Raw genomic sequence first — 14,725 nt, 5'->3', positions numbered from 1 at the left:
ATGTCTTGATTGGACTGATTTTGTCTAGTTTATCCATATGATTTTACTGTTAGTAAAGCTGTCTTTGTAATGATAACAAAGACCTGTTAGCGGGTAGACTTATGATGATTTTTAGAGCTTGTAGTTGAATAAAATAGACTTTAAAAATTACAATGAAATTATAATCATAAATTAGTCATAAATGTAGATTTTTAAGTTTTTTCATAAAAGATAGGATATACATTTTAAACGTGCAGCTTATTTTTAAATTTTATTTAAATTATTTGTACTAGGAAGCATCTCTGCTGTGTAAAAATCTTTTATAAAGCTTTGAATCTCTTTTCTGCATCTTTGGAAATCTTACTATATGTCCTTGAAAGTTCTTCAGGTTAGATATCACATATTCTATGAAACTTAACTTCTGATAGATTCGGTTTCTGATACCTGTTCCTCTTTATTGCATGTTCAGTGTTCATTTTATTTTGTGGTATAATTGTTGGTTGCTTCTAATACTTCTTAGAGTTGGATCTTAATCTCAACTTTTCTTTGTCTCCAGTCTTATTTCTTAATTCTATCCTTTGTTGCTTGGAAGAGGTTGGCCTTTCTGTTTCCTTCTAATTTATTTTCTACACTGTGGCCAAAGTGATCTTTCTTTAATAAAGATTATGGTACATGGAAAAATTATCTTGCTTTGAATCTTTCCGTGGCTTTCTTGCCCTCAGGATAAAGTCTGAATTCCTTAGTAGGCCTTCATGTTGGGATTCATTTATCTCTTCAGTCTTTCTCTCACCCTGTCTCAATTTATATCTATTCTCCAGCCATAGTAAGTAACTGTCAATTCCCTGGAAACATGTTAGAAGCTCTCTGGATTCTGGGGCTTTCTCATCTTTCTTCTCTGCAAAATAAACTACCCTTACATTGAGTGCCCTTCTCACTTCCCATGCACCCTCACAAATGCATAGATCTTTCTGTTTAAATGGCACTTCGTTGAGGAAGCCTTTCCTGATTCCCTGCATCTCAGGAGGGGTTAGGTAAACCTGGAGCACCACCTGCTACTCCTCTTGCAGCATTTACTGAGAGCCTCTTATTTTCTCCCTTAAGCTCCATGAGGGCAGACTCTTTTTTCATGGTTGTAAAGTCAGCACATAACTGTGCCAGGTAAAACTTGATACATTTTTTGATTTGAATGCAAATTAATTTGTGTTTTTTCCAGTCTCAGAGAATGACTTTCTCTAATCCTAAATAGGGAATTCTTACTTAGTTCTAGTCCCATTCAGTTGTTCCATGAATAAATAAATAAATAAACACACACGAGACAAGAAAACCTTATTGTTGTTGTTGAAATATAACACATTGAAAAGCTATACAAGTTATTTTCAGCAAATATTTATTAAGTAAGTACTTCTTACCAGGGTAGTGAAAGGACAAGATACTTACTGTTTTGATCTTACATTATAGCAGAAGAGAGAGACACAAATGAATCAATAAACCAGTATCAAGCAGTTATGTGCAGAGAGTTAATATGGGGTTGTAGTGACTGAGATACCACTTTTTTTTTAATATAAATTAATTATTTTTTGGAGGCTAATTACTTTACAATGTTGTAGTGGTTTTTGGCATGCACTGACATGAATCAGCCATGGGTGTACATGTATCCCCATCCTAAACCCCGCTTCCACCTCCCTCCCCATCCCATCCCTCAGGGTTGTCCCAGTGCACCGGCCCTGAGTGCCCTGTCTCATGCATCTGTCGAACCTGGACTGTCAATCTATTTCACATTTGGTAATATACGTGTTTCAGTGCTCTCTCTCAAATCATCCCACCCTTGTCTTCTACCACAGTGTCCAAAAGTCTGTTCTTTACATCTGGGTCTCTTTTGCTGTCTTGCATATAGGGGTCATCATTACCATATTTCTAATTCCATATATATGCATTAATATACAGTATTGGTGTTTTTCTTTCTGACTTACTTTACTCTATAATAGGCTCCAGTTTCATCCACCTCATTAGAACTGATTCAAAAGCATTCTTTTTAATAGCTGAGTAATATTCCATTGTGTATATGTACCACAGCTTTCTTATCCATTCATCTGCCAATGGACATCTAGATTGTTTCCATGTCCTAGCTGTTGTAAACAGTGAACATTGGGGTACACATGCCTCTTTCAGTTCTGGTTTCCTCGGTGTGTATGCCCAGCAGTGGGATTGCTGCGTCATATGGCAGTTCTATTTCCAGTTTTTTAAGGAATTTCCACACTGTTCTCCATAGTGGCTGTACTAGTTTGCATTTCTACCAGCAGTGTAAGAGGGTTCCCTTTTGTCCACACCCTCTCCAGCATTTATTGTTTGTAGACTTTTTGGTAGCAGCCATTCTGACCAGGGTGAGATGGTACCTCATTGTGGTTTTGATTTGTATTTCTATGATAATGAGTGATGTTGAGCATCTTTTCATGTGTTTGTTAACCATCTGTATGTCTTCTTTGGAGAAATGTGTTTAGTTCTTTGGCTCATTTTTTCATTGGGTCGTTTAATTTTTTGGAATTGAGCTTCATGAGCTGCTTGTATATTTTTGAGATTAATTCTTTATCAGTTGCTTCGTTTGCTGTTATTTTCTCCCATTCTGAGGCTGTCTTTTCACCTTGCTTATAGTTTCCTTTGTTGTGCAAAAGCTTTTAAGTTTAATTAGGTCCCATTTGTTTATTTTTGCTTTTATTTCCATTACTCTGGGAGGTGGGTCATAGAGGATCCTGCTGTTATTTATGTCAGAGACTGTTTTGCCTATGTTTTCCTCTAGGAGTGTTATAGTTTCTGCTCTTACGTTTAGATCTTTAATCCGTTTTGAGTTTGTTTTTGTGTATGGTGTTAGAAAGTGTTCTAGTTTCATTGTTTTACAAGTGGTTGACCAGTTTTCCCAGCACCAGTTGTTAAAGAGATTGTTCTTTCTCCATTGTATATTCTTGCCTCCTTTGTCAAAGATAAGGTGTCCATAGGTGCGTGGATTTATCTCTGGACTTTCTGTTTTGTTCCATTGATCTATATTTCTGTCTTTGTGCCAGTATCATACTGTCTTGATGACTGTAGCTTTGTATTATAGTCTGAAATCAATCAGTTTGATTCCTCCAGTTCCATTCTTCTTTCTCAAGATTGCTTTGGCTATTCGAGGCTTTTTGTATTTCTATACAAATTGTGAAATTATTGGTTCTAGTTCTCTGAAAAATACTGTTGATAGCTTGATAGGGATTGCATTGAATCTATAGATTGCTTTGGGTAGTATACTCATTTTCACTATATTGAGTCTTCCGATCCATGAACATGGTATATTTCTCCATCTATTTGTGTCATCTTTGATTTCTTTCATCAGTGCTTTATAGTTTTCTATATATAGGTCTTTTGTTTCTTTAGGTAGATTTATTCCTAAGTATTTTATTTTTTTCATTGCAGTGGTGAATGGAATTGTTTCCCTAATTTCTCTTTTTGTTTTCTCATTGTTAGTGTATAGGAATGCAAGAGATTTCTGTGTGTTAATTTTATATCCTGCAACTTTACTGTATTCATTGATTAGCTCTAGTGATTTTCTGGTGGTGTCTTTAGGGTTTTCTGTGTAGAGGATCATGTCATCTGCAGTGAGAGTCTTATTTCTTTTCCAATCTGGATTCCTTTCACTCCTTTTTCTTCTCTGATTGCAGTGGCTAAAACTTCCAAAACTGTGTTGAATAGTAGTGGTGAGAGTGGGCACCCTTGTCTTGTTCCTGACTTTAGGGGAAATACTTTCATTTTTTCACCATTGAGGATAATGTTTCCTGTGGATTTATCATATATGGCTTTTATTATGTTGAAGTATGTTCCTTCTGTTCTTACTTTCTGAAGGATTTTTATCATAAATGGATGTTGAATTTTGTCAAAGGCTTTCTCTGCGTCTATTGATATAATCATATGTTTTTATCTTTCAATTTGTTAATGTAGTATATCACTGTGATCGATTTGTGAATATTGAAGAATCCTTGCATCCCTGGAATAAAGCCCACTTGATCATGATGTATGATCTTTTTAATATGTTGTTGGATTCTGTTTGCTAGAATTTTGTTGAGGATTTTTCTCATCTGTGTTCATCAGTGATATTGGCCTGTAGTTTTCTTTTTTTGTGTCATCTTTATCTGGTTTTGGTATTACGGTGATGGTGGCCTCACAGAATGAGTTTGGCAGTTTACCTTCCTCTTCAATTTTCTGGAAGAGTTTGAGTAGAATAGGTGTTAGCTCTTCTCTAAATTTTGGTAGAATTCACCTATGAAGCCATCTGGTCCTGGGCTTTCATTTGTTGGAAGATTTTTGATTACAGTTTCGATTTCTGTGCTCATGATGGGTCTGTTAAGATTTTCTATTTTTTTCCTGGTTTAGTTTTGGTAAGTTATACTTTTCTAACAATTCGTCCATTTCTTCCAAGTTGTCCATTTTGTTGGCATAGTTGCTGATAGTAGTCTCTTGTGATCCTTTGTATTTCTGTGTTATCTGTTGTGATTTCTCCATTTTCACGTCTAATTTTGTTGATTTGATTCTTCTCCCTTTTTTTCTTGATTAGTCAGGCTAATGACTCATGGGTTTTTCTATTTTATTTATCTTCTCAAAGAACCAGCTTTTAGTTTTGTTGATTTTTGCTATAGTCTCCTTTGTTTATTTTTCATTTATTTCTGCCCTAATTTTTATAATTTCTTTCCTTCTACTAACCCTGGGGTTCTTCATTTTTTCTTTTTCTAGTTGCTTTAGGGGTAAAGTTAGGTTATTTATTTGATTTTTCTCTTGTTTCTTGAGGTAAGCTTGTATTGCTATGAACCTTCCCCTTAGCACTGCTTTTACTGAATCCAATAGGTTTTGGGTTGTTTTTTCATTTTGATTCGTTTCTATGCATATTTTGATTTCTTTTTTGATTTCTTCTGTGATTTGTTGGTTATTCAGAAGCATGTTGTTTAGCCTCCATATGTTTGTATTTTTAATCATTTTTTTCCTGTAGTGACATCTAATCTTACCACATTGTGATCAGAAAAGATGCTTGAAATGATTTCGGTTTTTTCGAATTTATCAAGGCTGAATTTATGGCCCAGGATGTGATCTATCCTAGAGAATGTTTCATGTGCATTTGAGAAAAAGGTGAAATTAATTGTTTTGGGGTGAAATGTCGTATAGATATCAATTAGGTCTAAGTGGTCCATTGTACCATTTAAAGTTTGTGTTTCCTTGCTAATTTTCTGTTTGGTTGATCTATCCATAGGTGTGAGTGGGGTATTAAAGTCTCCCACTATTGTTGTGTTACTGTTAATTTTCCCTTTCATGCTTGTTAGCATTTGCCTTCCATATTGTGGTACTCCTATGTTGGGTGCATATATATTTATAATTGTTATATCTTCTTGGATTGATCCTTTGATCGTTATGTAGTGTCCTTCTTTCTTTTCACGGCCTTTATTTCAAAGTCTATTTTATCTGATATGAGTATTGCTACTCCTGCTTTCTTTTGGTCTTCATTTGCGTGAAATATCTTTTTTAAGCCCTTCACTTTCAGTTTGTATGTGTCCCTTGTTTTGAGGTGGGTCTTGTGTAGACAGCGTATATAGGGGTCTTGTTTTTGTATGCATTCAGCCAGTCTTTGTCCTTTGGTTGAGGCATTCAACCCATTTACGTTTAAGGTAATTATTGATAAGTATGATCCTATTGCCATTTACTTTGTTGTTTTGGATTCGAGTTTATAAACCTTTTCTGTGTTTCCCATCTAGAGATTATCCTTTAGCGTTTGTTGAAGAGCTGGTTTGGTGGTGCTGAATTCTCTCAGCTTTTGCTTGTCTGTAAAGCTTTTGATTTCTCTTTCATATTTGTTGTAGGTTTTTCTCTTTAATCATTTTAAGTATGTCCTGCCATTCCCTTCTGGCCTGAAGAGTTCTATCGAAAGATCAGCTGTTATCATTATGGGAATCCCCTTGTGTGTTGTTGCTTTTCCCTTGCTGCTTTTAATATTTGCTCTTTGTGTTTGATCTTCGTTAATTTGATTAATATGTGTTTTGGGCTGTTTAGCCTTGGGTTTATCTTGTATGGGACTCTCGGTTTCTTGGACTTGGGAGGCTATTTCCTTCCCCATTTTAGGGAAGTTTTCAACTATTATCTCCTCAAATATTTTCTATGGCCTTTCGTTTTGTCTTCTTCTGGGACTCCTGTGATTCGGATGTTGGGGCATTTAAAACGTTGTCCCAGAGGTCTCTTGAGTTGTCCTCATTTCTTTTAATTCTTTTTTCTTTTTTCCTCTCTGCTTCATTTATTTCTAGCATTCTACCTTCCACCTAACTTATTCTATCTTCTGCCTCAATTACTCTATTGTTGGTTCCCTCCAGGGTGCCTTTGATCTCAGTTATTGCATTATTCATTATCGATTGACTCTTTTGTATTTCTTCTAGGTCCTTGTTAAACATTTCTCGCATCTTCTCAATTCTTGTCTCTATTTACCTGTAACTCCATTTTGTTTTCAGGATTTTGGAATATCTTTACTATCATTATTCTGAATTCTTTTTCAGGTACACTCCCTATCTCCTCTTCTTTTGTTTGGTTTGGTGGGCATTTATCATGTTCCTTTACCTGCTGAATATTTCTCTGCCTTTTCATCTTGTTTAGATTGCTGTGTTTGGGGTGGCCTTTCTGTATGCTGGAAGTTTGTGCTTTCTCTTTATTGTGGAGGTTGCTTCCTGAGGTTGGACTAGTGGCTTGTCAAGGTTTCCTGGTTAGGGAAGCTTGTATTAGTGTTCTGGTTGGTGGAGCTGGATCTCTTCTCTCTGGAGTGCAATGAAGTGTCTGGTAGTGAATTTTGTGGTGTCTGTGCTTTTGGTGTGACTTTGGGCAGCTGGTATTTTAATGCTCAGGGCCATGTTCCTGCATTGCTGGAGAATTAGCGTGGTATGTCTTAGTCTGTAACTTGTTGGCTCTTGAGTGGAGCTCGGTTTCAGTGCAGGTATGGCTAGTGGAGGTGATGGAATTCCAGTTGAGCTATTTCAAATCCTGGAAGATGATGCTGTGAAAGTGCTGCACTCAATATGCCAGCACATTTGGAAAACTCAGCAGTGGCCACAGGACTGGAAAAGGGCAGTTTTCATTCCAATCCCAAAGAAAGGCAATGCCAAAAAATGCTCCAACTATTGCACAATTGCACTCATCTCACACGCTAGTAGAGTAATGCTCAAAATTCTCCAAGCCAGGTTTCAGCAATACGTGAACCATGAACTTCCAGATGTTCAAGCTGGTTTTAGAAAAGGCAGAGGAACCAGAGATCAAATTGCCAACATGCACTGGATGGAAAAAGCAAGAGAGTTCCAGAAAAACATCTATTTCTGCTTTATTGACTATGCCAAAGCCTTTGACTGTGTGGATCACAATAAACTGGAAAATTCTGAAAGAGATGGGAATACCAGACCACCTGACCTGCCTCTTGAGAAACCTATATGCACGTCAGGAAGCAACAGCTAGAACTGGACATGGAACAACAGACTGGTTCCAAATAGGAAAAGGAGTCCGTCAAGGCTGTATATTGTCACCCTGCTTATTTAACTTATATGCAGAGTACATAATGAGAAACACTGGGCTGGAAGAAGCACTTAAAACTTAAAAATTAAAAAAAAATTAAAAAATGATAGTAGTAAAAATATATCTAGGGAGTTCTCTGGAGCTGTTGTAGGCAGTGTGGGGTCAGTTCAGTTTCACATAGTTCCTTGTTCCAGCTTATAGTTCTTCTCAAGGTCTATAGGCCCTTTCCAATGCTTAGTCACTGCTAACTACAGGCTTTTAATCTGTTGTACCTGTCACTTCCAAAGCAGTTCCCTCTTCTTTCTCTGTTTGCAAGCTCTTCAGTGTCTAATTTCCATCCTGACACAATGGGGCAAAGGTGGTAACTTATTTAAGCTCACTTATTCAGTTGTGCTGTGGGGACGGAGGAACACTACAAATATCACTGGCGTGTGTGAGGAGTGCTCGCAGTGTATGGACCATATTGCGTTTGCCCCAGCTTATGTCGTGTGTGCTTTCCCGGTCTACACTGCTCAGGCTCCAGGTTGCTCTGGAGGGGTACTGTCCAAAGCTGGCCCTGGGTTTCATGCACTGCCTGGATCTAAGCTGCTCAGCTTCTTGGGTACTCCACAAAGGCACAGACTTGGTTAGGTGTGCGTTTTGTACCCTTCCCAGGTCCGAGCAGCTCAGGCGACCAGGTGCTTGACGAGCACACTGTCACAGGTGGGCTGTGCTTCTTAATCACCTCCCCAGTCCTGGCTGCTCGGTTTCCCGGGTTCGCCATAAGAGTGCCGTAAGAGTGCCATCTCAGGTGTGCCCTGTGTTTCCTCTGGGGCGCTGATCTCTGGCTGCGCCCCTCCTGGCAGAGGTCAACCCTCCAAGATCCCAGGAAGACTTAGTTAGCAACTGGGAGTCTGCTTACAGTTTGGTGGAGGATGCCATCTCTGGGGCCTAGATTGCCCCTCGCCCACTGGCTTTGGCTGTTGCCCACCTGCCTCTCTGTCTCCAGCAGGAGGATGGGCAGCTAGCTCTTCTTTGGTATTCTCTCAATCCTTTGTTCTGTGAGTAGGTCAGGCTGTGCCTTCAGTTCAGTCAGTTCAGTTCAGTCACTCAGTCTTGTCCGACTCTTTGCGACCCCATGAATCGCAGCACACCAGGCCTCCCTGTCCATCACCATCTCCCGGAGTTCACTCAGACTCACGTCCATCGAGTCCGTGATGCCATTCAGCCATCTCATCCTCAGTCGTCCCCTTCTCCAGTCTTTTCCAGTGAGTCAACTCTTTGCATAAGGTGTCCAAAGTACTGGAGCTTCAGCTTTAGCATCATTCCTTCCAAAGAAATCCCAGGGCTGATCTCCTTCAGAATGGACTGGTTGGATCTCCTTGCAGTCCAAGGGACTCTCAAGAGTCTTCTCCAGCACCACAGTTCAAAAGCATCAATTCTTCTGTGCTCAGCTTTCTTCACAGTCCAACTCTCACATCCATACATGACCACAGGAAAAACTATAGCCTTGACTAGACGGACCTTAGTCGGCAAAGTAATGTCTCTACTTTTGAATATACTATCTAGGTTGGTCATAACTTTTCTTCCAAGGAGTAAGCGTCTTTTAATTTCATGGCTGCAATCACCATCTGCAGTGATTTTGGAGCCCTTAGAGCTTTTCATCGGAAAGCTCTCTCTTTTTTTTCTTTCTCTGGCTATCCCACGTTTAGGTTGTTATCTCCTGTTAGCACCCTCAGATTGTCCTCAGGGAATTCCGGCCCAGTCCTTACCCTAAGCATGCAACTATTGCCTCCCTGTTCAGCCCCACTTGCTGGTGGCAAACACGAGTGTCTGGGCTACTTCTCCACTGGGAGTTGCGGTTAGGCACGTATTCTGTGTTTTTTTTCTTCCCGGTTATGATGCCCTCTGAGATTCCAAAACTCCCTCCACAGATCTGCTGGTGAGAGGGTTTCCTGATGTTTGGAAACTTCTCCTCCTTCACGACTCCCTCCCTGGGACGGGTCTCCGTCCCTAACTCTTTTGTCTCTCCTTTTGTCTTTTATATTTTGTCCTACCTCCTTTTGAAGAGAATGGGCTGCCTTTCTGGGTGCCTGGTGTCCTCTGCCAGTGTTCAGAAGTTGTTTTGTGGAAGTTGCTCAGCATTCAAATGATCTTTTGGTGAATTTGTTGGGGGAGAAAGTGGTCTCCCTGTCCTGTTTCTCCGCCATCTCAGGACTGCCCCCTCGAGATACCACTTTAGATTGAGTCATAAGGGAAGACTTCAGAAGAGGGAGGGTTTTGAGTCAAAATGTCTAAGACGGCACCCTAGCCTAAGGAACAGCTAGTGTAAAAGCCCTGTAGTGAAAAGAATGTTAGCACTGAAAGGAGGTCAGTATGGCAGAAGCATAGGGAGTGAGGGGAGAGTGCTTTGAAATAAAGTTGGGGAGACAGGCCTGGGAAAATGAGCCAGGGTTAGGAGTTTGGATTTTTATTTCAGGTGGAGGAGGAAACCATAAGGGGTGACATTATTCAATTTGTATCATTAAAAATGATTTTGAAAAAATAGATTTTGGCTGCTGTGAAGGTAATAGGATTAAAGGGGGGAAAGAGGGCACCTAGGCAGATTGGCTAGAAAGCTGATATAGTGGAACAAATAAGAGGCCTGGGTTCCTTGGTCTAAGCTACTAATAATTGAGGAGTTGGAAAGACTAGCTAAAGTTAGAAAATGCTTTGGGCCTAGAGCTGATAAGATTTGCTCATAGATACAAATGTTTAGGTGAAGGGTTGAGTGAAAGAGGGGAAATTAAGGATACTTCCTAGAGTTTTTATGTGAACAACTGAGTGAATGAAGGTGCCTTTACTGATAAAGAGGGAAAACTAGAGGAAGAGTTTATCTGTTTCAAAGGCATTGCTGATCAGAAGTTCTGTTTTGGTTGTTGCTTGATTTGAGATCTCAGGTAGGTGGTGCAAGTAAAAGTATGGAATTCTTGGGAGCACTCAGCTGAATATAAAGGATTGGAAATACTGGGTTGGCCAAAAAGTTCATTAGACGTTTTTCCTGAATGAACTTTTTGGCCAACCCAGTAGTTCACATATAAAGTCATGGAGTGCCATTTATGTGGCATGAATGCCACAATTCCTACCACTTCCATTTTCCTGGAAAGCCACCATCTTTTCTGCTGAACCCAGTTTAGCTTCAGGGAGTACTGCTTCAGGCAGCCACAACCAATCAACTACAGTTGGCTTTCGAGATGAACCTATAAAACCTATGTGTCCTTGTGTAAGCCTTATGGACCTGTTTATAAAACTTTTCCTCAGTAGTTTACAAAAATACATAGTCTCAAATTCATATAATTTGATTCTTTTTCATTTTGTTATTCTTTTACTTGTTCTTTTCTTCTGTTAGCAAAAGTAATACATGTTGATTGTAAAAAACTCAAATGTTACTGAAATGTACAACTTGTCTATTGAAATATCCTCTTAATCCCACCACTTGGAGATAAAGCAGACAGCTTTACCCTATCTTTAAATCATTTGACAAATGTTTTAGTGCCCACTCTGTGCTAGTTGGTAAACAACGTAGCAGATACTTTACCCTAGTGGTCATGGATGGATGTGAGAGTTGGACTGTGAAGAAAGCTGAGCACTGAAGACTTGATGCTTTTGAGCTGTGGTGTTGGAGAAGACTCTTGAGAGTCCCTTGGACTGCAAGGAGATCCACCCAGTCCATTGTAAAAGAGATCAGCCCTGGGTGTTCTTTGGCAGGAATGATGCTAAAGCTGAAACTCTAGTACTTTGGTCACCTCATGTGAAGAGTTGACTTACTGGAAAAGACTCTGATGTTGGGATGGATTGGGGGCTGGAGGAGAAGGGGATGACAGAGGATGAGATGGCTGGATGGCATCACTGACTCGATGGACATGAGCTTGAGTGAACTCTGGGAGATGGTAATGGACAGGGAGCCCTGGCATGCTGCAATTCATGGGGTTGCAAAGAGTTGAATAGGACTGAGTGACTGAACTGAACTGAAGTGGAGCTTACGTTCTAAGGAGGGTAGAGTCAATAAAACAGATGAACATGCAGGTAGATAATGTAATGTCACATGATGATAAATTCTATGAAGTAGGCGAAGGGGCTATATTTTAGAAGGACTTGGAAAGTCTGCATGAGGTGACATTTGAGCAGAGACCTTAATGCTGTAGGAGAGGAACTTGCGACTAGTCAGAAGAACATTCCAGATAGAGGGAACTTGAAGTAAACACACTGAGATGGGAGCATGGCTGGCTTGTGAGGAACGGTGACAGGGGAGGGCAGTGAGCAGGGTAGAGAGTGGCAGGTTCAGTTCAGTTCAGTCCTCAGTTGTGTCCGACTCTTTGAGACGCCATGGACTGCAGCATACCAGGCTTCCCTGTCGATCACCAACTCCCGGAGTTTTCTCAAATTCATGTCCATTGAGTTGGTGATGCCATCCTACCATCTCATCCTCTGTCATCCCCTTCCCCTCCTGCCTTCAGTCTTCCAGCATTGGGGTGGCAGGTAGGTATATCTAGAGTTTGGAGAAGGAGGTGAGGTAGAAGATAGAAATTTGGGTGTCCTCCATTTGTGTATGGTATTTAAAGCCATGAGATTGGATGAGTTTGCCCAGAGAATGAGTATAAATAGAGAGAAGAAGCCTGAGGACTGAGCCCTAGGGGAGATGGGGAACAGGAGGCAACTCCAGCAGAGGAGAGTAAACTGGAGTGGCCAGTGAGGCGGGAAGAAAGTCATGAGCATGCCTTGCTTTAGGAGCCATGTAGAGAAAGTGTTGTAAACAAGGAATGATTAATCTTCTTAAATGCTGTGGGGCTGATAATTGATAACTTAGATAAGATGCCCAGAAGAGTGATGAAAATAAAAGCCTGATCAGAGTAGCTTTAAGAGAGCTTGGCAGAGAAGAAACAGAGATAACTGTAGTAGTTATCTGTATAACTGTAGTCAACCGCTTTTCAAAGCTCTTTACTGTAAAGGGGAGCAGAGCAGTGTGACTGCTGGCAACACTAAAGTCTCACTGTGAGATCACTAAATCTCACTGTGAGATTTGTGGTCATGAATTTAAAGTGAAAACAACCAGCAGTTGTATTTTTTTTCCCCCCTACTCTTGTTTAGCTACTTGGTAAAAAGGACATAGTAGGCAGAGAATTGGATTTAAAAGGTTTTGGGTTTTGTTGGATGAGTACTGACAGAGTGAGAAAGGAGCAAGGCAGGGTGGGAAACTTAAGATTTAAAGGTAATAATAGATTCTTAAGGTAAAAGTGATAGGAGTGGACTGGATTGGAGTTCTGAGAAGTGTTAGGGAGGATGGATTAGGGGAAGAAATCCAGAAGTAGGAAGGTTTGTGAGATGCTTGAAACTGAGATCTTAAGATCTAGGTTTGATCTTAGGGGTGGATTCAGCAAAGGATCATCATATAAGGCCAAATGTTGGAATGCATTGTTCACATGGATGTTTAATAGAGTAGTGAAAAGGATAGAGGTGGAAAGAGAATAATCCTGTTGCTAAACTCTTTAGTGTCTGAAGGAGAGCTATAAAGAATTGTATCTCTATTAATTAGGATGGATAGAGGGAGAGGGTGGGGGTTCCCTGGTGGCTCAGATGGTAAAGTATTTGCCTGAAGTGCAGGAGACCTGGGTTCGATTCATGGGTTGGGAATATCCCCTGGAGAAGGGAATGGCTACCTACTCTAGTATTGTTGCCTGGAGAATTCCATGGACAGAGGAGCCTGCAAAGAGGGTTGCAAAGAGTTGGACACAGCTGAGCACACACTCTTAAGAGAGAAAGAGAAAGGGTGGAATAATCTGATGGTGTGGGCCTTAAAGGAACTGTGATGGGGGGTTTAGGAGGAACAGTTGTAGTGATAAGTGAGGAGGACATTTACCTCCCCACAAGCCTCGGTAGTGCAGGAAGTATGGAAGAGAAAATGCTGTGGGGAAGATTTTCCTCAGGCAATACCCAGTTTTCAGGTAGAGTAGCAACATGCTATGGCTGTTCAGAGGAGAGACCGATGATTTAATGGAAATCGCATGTTCAGAAGTAGTTTTTTAAAATTTTGAAAGTAGTTATGTTGATAAACTTGGTAAAAATATAAAAAAGAATAAGAAAAAAATTATTTATAGTTCCATTAGCCAAGAGAACCATATTAATTTAAAAGCTACATAAATCTGTAGCTTTATGCTTGATTCACTTAACTAAAAGGGGCACCTGTGCATTATGGGAAAAAATATATAAACAGGATGCAGAAAAAAGCTTGGTTACTGGTGTGGTATTTTTGAAGCCTTGCTGGAGTTTTTTGTTTTTTTATTTTTTTTCTCAAAATCAGTTTTCTGCAACTAACAAAAGTTATTATCTCGTGGTGCTCTGTGACTTTCACTGTAATCATTTGTAAATACAAAGAAAAGCTTATTTAATAAAATAAAATGTGTTTTTGTTAGATGCAAAAGTATTTCAAATAATATGTTTATTTATTATCATATAGAAAACAAAAATAGCCCAACTTTTAGAAGCAAACTGAGGTACGTGTGTGTGTGTGTGTGAAGTCGCTCAGTCGTGTCCGACTCTTTGTGACCCCATGGACTGTAGCCTAACAGGCTCCTCCCTCCATGGGATTCTCCACGCAAGAGTACTGGAGTGGATTGCCATTTCCTTCTCCAAACTGAGGTATAGGCCTTAGAAATGACAAGTAATGGCATAAATTGAGGTTTGCAATGGAAAGATTATGCAATAATGAATTAAATTTATAAATTCCAAATTTGGAATGATTAGCCTGATGATTATCATTGTACATGAATACAGGATTTGGATCAGATACTAATTTTGATAAAGCCTGTTGATCTTGTGGTTAAATAGGTAATTATTTGTAGCCTATATTAAATTTAATAAGCATTTTTTAAAAACAAGTATCTACCATATCTTCAAATAGTTTAATATATATGAGAAATTACGGATTTTTTTCAAGAATGGTTTTGGGTGTTGCCTAACAACTTCCTTTGCGGTTTGTCTTTCAAGTGGTTATAATTTGTGAACCATACTTTTGGAGGCTAAGATAAAGGTAAACAGTTCCCCAAGTAAAAAGTATCCATTTTGTAAAATTGAACATATGGGAATATTAATGCATAGTAATTGTATTTTTTAATTATATGTAAAACCAATAGAGCATTTATAAATACTGATTGATCTAACAGCTTTTCTCATGCAGCAT

At 39.5% G+C, this 14,725-nt stretch overlaps 1 protein-coding gene across 1 annotated transcript in view; it reads left to right on the top strand.

Annotated features, from left to right (window-relative positions):
• SLC30A7 (solute carrier family 30 member 7) overlaps nt 1-14,725 on the top strand; it is a 92,638-nt gene that overhangs the window by 37,709 nt on the left and 40,204 nt on the right. The window lies entirely within an intron of this gene.

The sequence above is a fragment of the Budorcas taxicolor genome, chromosome 3 (genome assembly GCF_023091745.1).
Source record: "Budorcas taxicolor isolate Tak-1 chromosome 3, Takin1.1, whole genome shotgun sequence".
Taxonomy (NCBI): Eukaryota; Metazoa; Chordata; class Mammalia; order Artiodactyla; family Bovidae; genus Budorcas; species Budorcas taxicolor.
This window is presented reverse-complemented; position numbering and strand designations above follow the sequence as displayed.